A 12,300-nucleotide genomic window follows, 5' to 3' on the forward strand; every position below is an offset into this window, starting at 1 on the left:
AACCATAGGTCTTCTGTAACCCAGGCGTTCTTAACCAGGGAGTACCTGTAACTGGATACATTGCACATTATATTTTATGTGTACCCTTATAACATCTTGGGCGTATATTGAAAATAAACGAACTGCATGAAGTTGTTAGTGATGCAAACTGAATTAGGCTTAATCTTGAAATTTTGGCAGGAAACAACAAACTAGAGAATAGAGACATTGTCTATCACATTTGGAGCCCATAGCAAGATTTCACAGCTGAGCTGTAAGCCAATAAAAGCTGAGTTGATAATTGAAGTGCTGACACACAAGTCTTAGGCATACTAGGGTGAGCAAACTACTATATAACACATGAATCAAAAGTCTGTTTCATAGAGCAGCAAATCTGTTGCTGAATATGCAGATGACTTGGCTTAATGAACAGCCTCATTTAAAACACACACACCACCCAGTTCATGTGGCTAAACAATCAGTGACTGTTATTAATGCTTTAATTTTGTGGACAGAACTAGCATACATAAAATTAAATCCAGCAAAAATACTTTAGAGATATTTATATATAAGGAAATTTGCCAAATATATGTTAGTATATGCTATAGGACAGCTGCTAAGTCAGGATTATAAAATAAAAAAGTTTCATGAAATTAAAAAAAAGGTTCATTGACTTTCATCTTATAAAGAAAAAAGCAATCCTTTAGAAGGTGCACTGATTAACTCACATATCACAAAAAATCTTAATTTAAATTCAATTAAATTACAGTAAACATTGTGCATCATGACATACTACTTCTTGGAAAACAGAAAGAGATTGTAAAGAGTTCTAAATACTGTAGAAGGTCTCCTTTTTCATGCCCTCCTATGTTTTTTTTTGTTCTCTCTGCAGTTCCAGTATCAGAGAAGCAACAACAGCAGACAAAGCTGTGCACCAGAAATTTGAGGGTCAGGATGGGAATGGACAGGCAAAATTGTGATGCAGCGATACCCCACTCTTTGCCTTGAATATGGCTGGACACAGTACAACAGTTTTAAGGCTATAGTGTCTGTGTGTCTATGGATAGATGTGTGGCAGAACTATCTTCTCATTTTTACTTTATACACTTTGGAAAAAGAGTCTATGTTGTAGAATACAAGTCATATCACCAGTCCATCTAGCACAGTATGGTCTATACCAGAGGAATACAATTCCTCAAAAGCTCTCAGTTGCCCACCCCCTCAAAGCCTTCCCAGCAGCGTTGAACAAATTGCAATTTTTAAATTGTGACAGAAGGAATATATGGGAAATATATACGGGAAACAATAATATAACTTCATGTAATTTAATTTATACTTGAAATATAATTTATATGTGCTTTGGAACTTCAGATTTTTTTGTCCAAATGCACATTTCATTCAAACAAATTAGTATCAGTATCAAGTTCACAATTTCTGGTAGTTCTGATAAGTGAGCAGTTTGGGCAGTAGGCCTACCAAGATTTACATGTGGGAAGGAGCCCCACAGAATTTAATGGGGCTGACTGAAAGTAAACAGGTTTGCACAACATATCCTAACCAGAAGAAATGTGGGTGGGTAGGTAAGGGGAGCATTACTAGGGCTGCTTTGTCCCCATTATGACTCAGACCTTTTATTTATCGTACCTAGTATTGATTGCTCTATGTATAATACAGTTGTGTCCAGATCACATCACAGCCTCTTGGATCCTAAATCCTCCAGAGATTAGCCAGGCCTTGGGGCAGTCTGATTTTAAGAGGACCCAGAGTGCTCTGCTGTGATTACAGGATCAACAGCTGTCTAGGTCAGCTTTTTAACCTCTTCATTCTGTGTATTTTCTTCTAATCTATCCAACATTTCAGCATCTCGTTGCATCTCTGCAACTCATAGCAGAGATGAACTTTCATCTCAGCTGTCTTGGAATATAAGAAAATATAATGGAATGATATGAATTAATGCTGTCTGAATAGTGAGATTTCAGATCAACATTCACACAAGGTCAGAATAAGGGTTGTACGCTGCTTTGGATTCAATCCCCCCAAGATGCTTTGGAGCAAATGGGTCATGAGCATGATACCTGTGTACAGTACTTTAAAGCAGCTGCATCTTTTCTCAGGATACATTAAAAATAATTCAAGCAAAGTAAAATAGGAAGAGCAACCAGGATGATTGGGGACTAGAAACAAAGAGAGATTGATGCAACTGGAAATAAGTTCAATCTTAAGAAGATTGAGGTGGGATATGATAGTGTTCTTCAAATTCTTGAAGATGGTCAAAACTTCTCTATGACCCCGGAGTGCAAGACACAAAATATTAACATTAAAGAAAGCCAGATTTCAATTGAATGTTAAGGGGTGGGAGGAATTTCCCAACAGTAAGAGAAGTTTGATTGTGGAAACAGTTAGCCATTGAGAAGTAGTGGGTTCCTATTCACCAAATATATTTAAGCACAAATTAGACATCCATGTCTCTGGGATGTTTTAATTTGGATTCCTGTGCTAAACAGAGGGCGATTCCTTGGGCCGAATGGCTTAATCCTACTCTGTGATTCTAAGAGAGAAAAAACCAAAGGAACAACAAAAGAATGAATGGAGGAAATCTGCTCCTCCCTAGGCAATAACTATGCTCTTGAGATGGCATTACATATAGAAGCATTAACAAATATCTTCCTTTGTTAAATCTTCAGTATGAAGTCACTTACATTTTAACCAGCCAGCTGGGAATTTGAGCAGAGTAATATGAAGTTTAGTGATGTTTCTCTTCAGAGATCAGTGTAACTAGTTTTGAAGGAAAGAACAAATATTTACTTCTTGAGAGGAAACAAAAATCTGCAGGGGATAAGAAGGTGAAGTAAACTTGTACATGTTCCTCACTCTCTCTAAAACCAATCAATATCTAGTATCAGCCACAAATGTAAAAGAATACATGTTTGTTATTTTTTTAAAACACACATGCACGCACACACACACACACACACATGTGCACACACACACACACACACACACCAAACAAGCATACTATGGGATTTGGGGAAATATTTATTGCTGCACATTGATATACTCAGGAGTTCTTTGGCGTCTACCACCTTCGGCTTCCAATCTGAGGTGGAATACTTGAGTGTGAAGAAAAAGAAAAGTGGCACACAGCTTACAGCAATCTTCGCCTCATGCTCACCTTTTCATAACTAAGTGCCATATTATTTGGTGTGAATAGGATCTTGTTATATGAAGGACTCATACACTTTTTCATTGCAAACCTGAATGTTACAACAGGAAAATGATAACACTTTAATAACTGTTACAGAGTGACAAAGCCCCAAAGAGCCTGAACAAGCCCTCTCTTATCTTTGTGTTACAGATTTCAGCAGTATTATCTATTGATCCTTGAATATTGGATCTGGGCTGCAGACAGATGTTGATGATTTAACTAGATCTATATTGTTTTCTGGCTGGGCTCCAAACACAGATCTGCTGCAGAGATTCTTTTAGGTAGTAAAGGAAAAGGTAGTAAAAGAAAATCGGGGATGTCATCAGTGGTATCTATTCCTAAATGCAACATGCGACAAGATTAGCTCCCATGTGCAATTGTGCTCTCAGATGTAGTTCTCTATGTTTATTCTTCAGACTGAACAACAGAATAAATTACTTACATAGGAACAACATTTGCTAGATAGGAGCAGGATTTTGTCCCCGAAACTGGATGATTATTTGGTAAGGAATCTTAGCTGTGAAGATAGAATGCATCTCTATATTTCTCAGCTCTACCACCTTGGTTTTCCTTGCACTGCACAATTTCTTTTTCATCCATTCCCCACTTGTCATGAGTATTTTGCTTATAGAAAATAGCAGAAATCACAATTGTCTTGGAATGGACTTCAACAGATTTGAGAAAGTGAAGGCATCGCTAAGAGAATGTAAAAGAGAGTTGCGTGTGTTTGGGGGAGAAAGGGAAATAATTGTCAGAAAAATATGTTTAAAATATCTTTCAAGAAAACAAACAAATAAAAATAAAGATCTCTTACTATGTCTTAATATTGTTCCAGTATTCCCATCATATTATATCCAGGGCGACATCAGTTTTCTTCTGCTAAAAGAAAAGAAAGGAAAATTATTCTTCCTAATTCTCTTTCCTGCCACAGATCCCCCTAGAGGCCCATCTATTACAGAGAGTTAGGAAACCCTTCAGAACGGCGTAGAAGGTGGTTGGTATGGGGAAGAGGAAAGCTATAGGAGGCAGGAGGAAAATGAGGACAGTCCTCTTCCTCCTCCTCCCAGTTAGCACCTGCTTCATCAAAAGCTGATCTGCAACCCTGAATGCTACCCAGTTTCTTTACAAGGAGCTGTTTGAGGTAGCCAGTTTTGGGCTCATCCCTGTAACAGAAGGCATGTGCAAGGAGGATACTGGAATGGAAGATCAAGGCTATCAGGAGGGAGGGAGTGCATTCCAGGAGAGGGTACAAGGCAAGCGCTTTCTCAGCCCGCAAGAAGACCGTGAAAAGAAGAAGAGGCTTAGGCTAGTATAAAGCAACCTCACTGGGTATATCCATTAGTTGCTTTAGCATAGATTTAGTCTAGTGAGATTCTATCTTTAGGGTGTAAGCTAATAAAGGAACTATATTGGACTGGACTGCCTTATTGTTATTCTTGGGCTGGGCCTGACAATCCCTCTCCAACCCACCCCAATGTGCTTTCTTCACACTTTTTAGACAGAAGAAAGGTATGGCTTTCTGAATATTGTTCGCCTTGCAACATTCCTCTTCTCAGGGCTTGGGAATGAGCTTTTAGAGTTGCCATGAGGGCAGCAGGCAGCTGTTGTTGTCAGGGGTAGCGGTAGGGGTAGCCCTCCCCCCCCAGGGACAAAAGTACAGCTGGGGCAAGGTGGGGGAAGCCTGGGAACTTCTCCTTCCTGTCCCAAAAGCCAAACTCCTCTACTCATAAAATGCAGAAAGTGCATTTATGAACACAAAGTAAGAAGTAATGGAAGGGAGTTCCCACTCCAACTTGACAATCATTCACATAGGAGTTCTTCTTCTGCTTTCAAATGGCAAATTGTGCCAGATCCCCTCAATCCAGCCTCAGCAATGGCCTGGCATCAAGATGGAGGTTCTGTTGGTAGGACACATGCTTAGCAAATAGTAAATGGGTGGTTTCAGAGCTGGGGCAAGGGGCTGGGTGGGTGGACCCCTTCTGTCTCCCAGCTGTGTGGAATGATTGATTCAGACTGTATTTCCCCCTTCTAATCTATGTAGACAACAAGAATCCCATGTGCACACACGGCCATGTTTCTATGTTTGAGGGTTAAAAGGTCTCAGAGAACTGCCAGCCAATCAGCACTTGCCTTTTTTGGCCAATAGCTCAAGACAGAGAATTGCTTGTCACACAGTGACTGAGTGCTTCAGTTTGTCCCCAAGGTTTGTGCCCAAGTGCATTTCTCTTCCTCCTCTTCACAAAAATAAAAGCTAATAATTTCCTGCTGTTTTTGCACTTCCCATGCTGCTATTGCTTTCCAAACTCCTAATGTTGGAGCACTGTTGTGATGTGATCCTGGGGTGGGGGCAAGCAAAGGGTCCTATGAGAACCCAGAGCACCCATTCAAGCACAAGGCAGCGGTACATGGCCATTTCTTAAACTGCATTTAATGCTTTAAAATAACATTTCCTCATGTGCAAATACAAACCACTGCCCCAGGTACGTATCAAAATTGCTTGCAATTAAAAGTGTCTAGTTATGATCTCATATGATCTACTGAGGGAATTATCTGAACCAATAACTAGGATGGCAGCTTCAGCTGGTGGCTGTTATTGATACCTGCTAAGTAGAGTAACAATTGGCTATATGTTATAAGCCTGGTTTCCTATGAACCTCCTAACTACAACTCAAATTCCTCGATTATTCTTTTTACAACTGAATTTACTACACAGCTCCCAAAGGAGGACACGTAAGAGAAAAAAAATTAAAATCATCTAAAATAGGCAGGGACATCATATGTCCTGTCAAGAATCATGTGCCTTCTGACACGCCCTTCAGAGACTGCCAGCCAACAGCAGGTAGGCGTAAAGCAGATGGAAAGGAATGCCAGAGCCAAAGTGGGCAGGCCATCAATTTTCATGTGAAGAAACCCATATGTTCAGAGCTTATCAAAGGTCTTCCACAACCTACTGTTCTCTAGATGTTTTGGATTTCAGCTCCAAGAAAGGAATGTCATGCTGGTTGGAAATTATGGGAGCTGAAATTCAATGCACTGACTGCTGAGGAGTCAATAAGATTTCAGAAAGATCTTATAAAACAAGACAATTCATTTAAAGGAGAAATAGACAAGGTGGAAGAGAAGCTCAACTCCTGGAGTAACTCTACCAATATCTATCCTCTGTTGCTGCTGGCATAACTTTTACTCTTCTGCTGCCTTGAATGCTTTTCATTAACATGTAATCCCTCTGTGTTAAGAAGAGAAGAAGCCACCCTATATTGGATCATGGCACTGGCCAACTTAGCACAGCAATCTGTGGTAGCTCTTCAGCATCTCCAGCCCAATCAGGGGACACCAGTGGTTGAAACTGGGACGTTTTGCTTGCAAAGCCTATGATTCACCATAACATTACAACATTAATCACAGGCATCATGAATATTTACATTAATCATATGGTCAGATCTAGGGTTTTTGTTTTTGTGCCTTCAAGTCAGTTTTTGACTGCTGGCAACTGCCTGGAGTACTAGTCCCTGCAGTTTTCTTGACAAGTTCCCTCTCCCCAGAAGTGGTTTGCCCTTGCCTTCTTCTTCCTAGGGCTGAGAGAGAGTGACAGGCCCAAGATCATCCTGCTGGCTTTGCGTCTAAGGTGGGACTAAAACTCATGGTCTCTTGGTTTGTAGCCTGGTGCTTTAACCACTACACCAGACTGGCTCTCCAGATCAAGGTTGTATGAGGCCTACAGAAGCATCTGTGGAAGGGTGCATGGGAAAGCAAATGAAGAAAGTCATCATGACACAAGCTATACCCCTTTTGTTTGTATATCAAGATGTTGCATGCATGTACAAAAAGAGCAGAGCTTGTGTTGCAATACTGTAGCACAACATGGTTTTGTCATTTTGATGAAATTCTTCAATCTTGCAGATGTCTCTGGAGACCCCCAGTGTGAAATCCAAATAAGACAGCAGAACTGGGCAGGTTGTGGAATGAAGTTGCAGCCACATTGCATCTGAAATGTGTTTCTTCTACATTTATTTTGCATGGTGAAATAAATCACATCTAATTGAAAGAATTTGGTCTGCCTTCTTCATCTCTTGATGTCTCTGAAGCTTTTAGGTGAAAAAATACTTTTTCCTGCCCTTTCACCAGTGATATTAAAAAAGGTGAAATATTGCTAGCTGGCATCATTACAGAGGCTTAACACTTTCCGAGTTTGCCCCAGTTGCTTTTCATCTTTTAGCCAAAAGGACACAGCTGAGAAGAAATTGCCAGAGACATCCAGCAGCAGTATTCATCCACTTTTCAAACACAGTATTTGAACGCTCACATGGAAAAAAAGAAAACGAGTTAGTCTTAAAAACACACCTAATTTTCCAAACAAAAAACAGGATCACCATTCCAACCAATCTGAACCACCTAGTATTGACATTTCTCACATGCTCCGCCTTTAGGGGCTCAGTAAAAGATATACTGTATGCTTTAGGGTGGCAAGGCTGCATCTTCCGAAAGAAGGCAAAAGAAGATAGGTGTTAGCATACAGGTTGCATATGCTTCTGTAAATTATATGCATTAAAGCATATTCAGAAATAATTATTACAAGGTAAATAGCATTAAGTACATCTCAGCATTCATAGAGAAGATGGGGTTAAGGTTTCTAGTGTGCTTGCCAGCAGTGTCTTGTTGTTGTTGTTGTTGTTCAGTCATTAAGTCGTGTCTGACTCTTCGTGACCCCATGAACCATATTGCGCCAGGCCTTCCTGTCCTTCACTGCCTCCCTGAGTTTGCTCAGTTTCATGCTCATTGCTTCAGTGATGCTATCTAACCATCTCATCCTCTGCCGTCCCCTTCTTCTTTTGCCTTCAATCTTTCGCAGCATCAGGGTCTTTTCCAAAGAGTCCTCTCTTTGCATTAGGTGACCAAAGTATCTGGGCTTGAGCTTCATTATCGATCCTTCCAATGAGCAATCAGGGTTGATTTCCTTTAAGATTGACTGGTTTGACCTCCTAGCAGTCCAGCGGACTCTTAAGAGTCTTCTCCGGCACCACAGTTCAAAGGCATAAATTCTTCGGTGCTCAGCCTTCTTTATGGTCCAGCTCTCACAGCCATACATTACTACTGGAAAAACCATAGCTTTGATTATGCGGATCTTTGTCGGCAAGGTGACATCTCTGCTTTTTAATATGCTATCTAGGTTTGCCATAGCTTTCCTCCCAAGGAGCAAGCGTCTTTTAATTTCATGGCTGCAGTCTCCGTCTGCAGTGATCTTGGAGCCCAAATAAATGAAGTCTGTTACTGCTTCCATTTCTACCCCTTCTCCCCCTTCTAGTGTCTACTGGGTAAATAAAAATCTGCAAGATGGTGGCCACAACACTGCAACACAAGCTCAATATTTCACATGTACAAAGGAGCGAGGCATGCATCAGGATGCGACATCTGTCATCTTGCAGATTTTGATCTTCTGTGCAGACACCACTGTTGCCTGCTTAACGTCCTATCAAGGTGTTACATAGGCTGATGCTAATTTGGAATTTCAATGAATTGTTGCCTAATATGCATTAAAATGTAGTGTTCCTTTTCAAGCTAGTAAGGGGCATCGTTTGTTCCTTGTTTGTACCACAAATGCAAACAATATTTTTAACTTAAACTGCCATATATTAAAATTAAGATATTGTAATTTATAATAGCTCTGCTAGTTTATTTTAATGGTATACTACAAAACTGTTACTGTTGCTTTTGATAAGATAGAATTATTCAAGAGAAGATCTATTAAAATTAATAAGATAAATAATAAACTTAAATACCATTCATTTCAGTATGATTTACATATGACTAAGTTATTGAATGCTACTCATGAATTCCAGAAATAACTATATCTAGTAAGCATATTTAGGTATACTCTAATGAAGTGCTCCTCATGATATATATACTACGTAACTTTATTAAATTCTTCCTACTTTGGAGATCTTCAGATAGTAAATTTACTGATAACTATGCCCATGACATTACAAGACCTCTAGATTCCACTCTTACAAGTTTTTTATTGTTAAATTAGGCTGGCACTACATAGTCTCTCATGTAGACTTTCAAATCAAAGATTGTTCTGTAAATGGACCTTGTAGTCACTTTATTGAACAATTGGGCATTGCCAATACTACTGTTCCACTACTACTCACTACTTCCAGAAGTATCATGGCTCATCTTTCTCCACAGTCCTGTCCTGTTCAGCCATTAGTCAGAGTCTGTCCTGAACCTAACTAGTACTTCCTGAACCTGGCACAAGGATCAGTGTTTTGTATATTCAGCCAGTGTGCTATGTCCAAGATCAAGTCAAGAGTGAATTAAAATGGGACCAGTTAGACTTCAGTCATAGTCTGAACTGGATTATGGGCCCTTAGCCCTATGATTTTTTTTTTTTCTGGAGAAGCCACAGATAGGATTCATTCACAAGTATGTTTCATTTATTCAGCTTAGGTGAGTAATATTTTTCCCCCAAACTTGGAACAATTGAAACAAGAGGCAAACAGAAAATTCATTTCAACAAATCAGTGTTGACCTGGAAAAAGGCCAGCTCTACCTAGATCCCGCCCCCCACCAAAAAAAGGTGAGAGGAGCTTGGAGTCAAACTTCCTCAATAACTGCCTAATTATTAGGAAATAATGCCTGTAGGTCAAGAGGGCCCCTACACTCCTTTTTCCTTAATAGTCATTTTATTAAAGATTATAATTACAACACTAAAGACTAATACAAACTGGGGAAAAGGAAAGAGTAGAACGTGCAGAAAAGAAAGGAAAAAAAGGGAAAATTAGAAAGAGAAATAGAAAAGAAAGAAAAAATAAGAATATAATAAAGAAAAAAAGAGAAATATTTAAAGTGACATTCCACATTCATCACAAGTATAAACAATTTTAGTAACTTATCACCTTCTCTTAAAATGTAACAAATGATCTCTTCTTCCCATATCCCATCTCTTATCTATAAACAAATCCTTAAAGCCTCATCATTTCAGTCTTGATATCAGCAAAAGTCCATTAAGGGTTACCAGAAATAATAACATACCTATTTTAGCCTTGATCAAATAAACCAACTTTATATTCTTTTCTTTTACTTCTAACAATCTTGATCTTTAGTCCCTTCAAATAATGTTGTTGAATTTGATTTCTTTTCATTTTTTCTTTGTCCCTTCTCACAAAATTCTTTAAAACTTTAATAAGCCTCTTTTGTAAATCTAAAATAGGAAAATGATCCAGGCCACTCTCTTGGTTTGTTGTTTGTATATGCCTTTTAATTATTAAGACATCAGACAGGTTTTTTTGTATGTCCAGGGTAATATCTTTTTCCAAATCATTCTTGTAGCCTGTCATTTTTAAATCCATTTTCAAATCAGTCTCAGTTTTGTCTGGTAAAATGTGTTCCTCTTTCATAACATCTTTGAAACACAGTCTATCTAGAGAGGCAGACAAAATTAACCTCTGAGTCTATTGTTCAAAAATATCCTTCAATATGTTCAATGTTACAATATTTTGCTTCAGTTTGTAATTGTAAATCGAGTTTAAGTGTTCTCCTTTAATTGTAATCTTCAGTTCCCTCTAGTTCCATCTAGTGTCCAATTTTTTAAAATCTTATCTTATTATGTTTAAAAACAAAAGCATTTTCCCACAGTGAGGATTCTTTATAATTAATTCCAAAAACTGATTTCAAATCTAACTGGACCCTTAGTCCATTTGTAATTTTCTAAAATCAAAGTTTTAATCATCCTTTTGCTGTTTAATCCAAAAGAATTTTTTTTTTAAGTCCTTAAACTTATATTTAAAACTTCTTTCGCTAAGGATTGAAGGAAACTCAGTGCTGTAAAACCTGTCGATCCAAAGGTTCCTATTACTTGAAGAGCAATTAACAAGCAATTTCCAAAAGTTAATAGAAAAAAAAGCATGTGAACTTAGTGTCCTTTGAAAGGCGCTGACCACAGTCTGAGCAAGATGGCTATTCCCTTGTCTCCCAGAACTCTAAACTTGCTGGAGACTGCAACTTGTGGGTGATATCATGTCCTTTCCTTGTCCAGAAAGGAATTATCGAAGAGCTGGTCTACTCACTGGCTCTTCATTCCACTGGGGTCATCAGCTTCGCTTTTAGTGGAACTATCTTCAGTCCATCATTTCTTTCCCGGAAGAAGGCCCCCACACTCTTAGACTTTAGGAAAGTAATGAACACAATTTTGTTCCACTGGGTGTTTGGGGCCTAAGCAGTGATACATTATGTGGATTACAGTTGGATTTTTTATTGTGATACTATTTTATTTTTAATTTCAGTCTTTAATTTTTGAGTTTTAATTTGAGTGTTATTGTTATTCAATTGTTATTGAATTGAATTAAATTATATTTTGGAGTTTTATGGGAACAATCATTAATGAGTAGCACTTGGTAGAGCAGCCATTAAGGCCTTGTAAGATATATTAAATGCTATGATGGGTCTATGCCTACAAAGATCTGAATAAGGCAGATAATGGTATTCCTTGTAAAACTTTATGGAAGCAAACGCTGGACTTTGAAGAAGCTGGATAGAAAGATTATTGACACTTTTGAACTTGGTGTTGGAGAAGACTCCTGAGAATACCATGGACAACCAAGAAAACAAACAAATGAATCATTGAACAAATCCTTATATTATACAAGAGACAAACCTGTTTATTCCTTTTTCATTCCCCTTTTTTAGTTGTGTCGATGGGGAGGTTTGTCTAGAGATGGCTAAATGATGGTCTGTCTTTAACTTCTTTAACCTAAAACCCCCAAGAGTTACTGTACAATGTTGCCCAATCCTTAGTGGATGGTCAAGTAAACCTCATGCTTTAATTCCTTTGGCTTACCATTTCCTATTCCTTTTTTGTGATTTGCATAACAATGCTTATCCCAAAGGAATAAACAAGTTTGTCCCATATTATTGTTGGTCGCACAGTCAGTCAGATGTTTAGATTGGATTTGGCATTTTTATCCACCTATCGAGTTCTTCCCAAGGACCTGTGATAGGCGGATGTTGTTGTTGGATGGTGTTAAAGGTATCATTGCAGGATGTACTGTAAGCTGTTCCGAGTAAAGCTGCCTTTTGCAATTGACTGATGGTGATTTTGTCAATGCCAATGGTCTTCA

This window comes from Python bivittatus, unplaced genomic scaffold, assembly GCF_059951505.1.
Source record: "Python bivittatus isolate LINGU-HERP-01145 unplaced genomic scaffold, Pbiv_v1 ctg000020_np1212, whole genome shotgun sequence".
NCBI lineage: Eukaryota > Metazoa > Chordata > Lepidosauria > Squamata > Pythonidae > Python > Python bivittatus.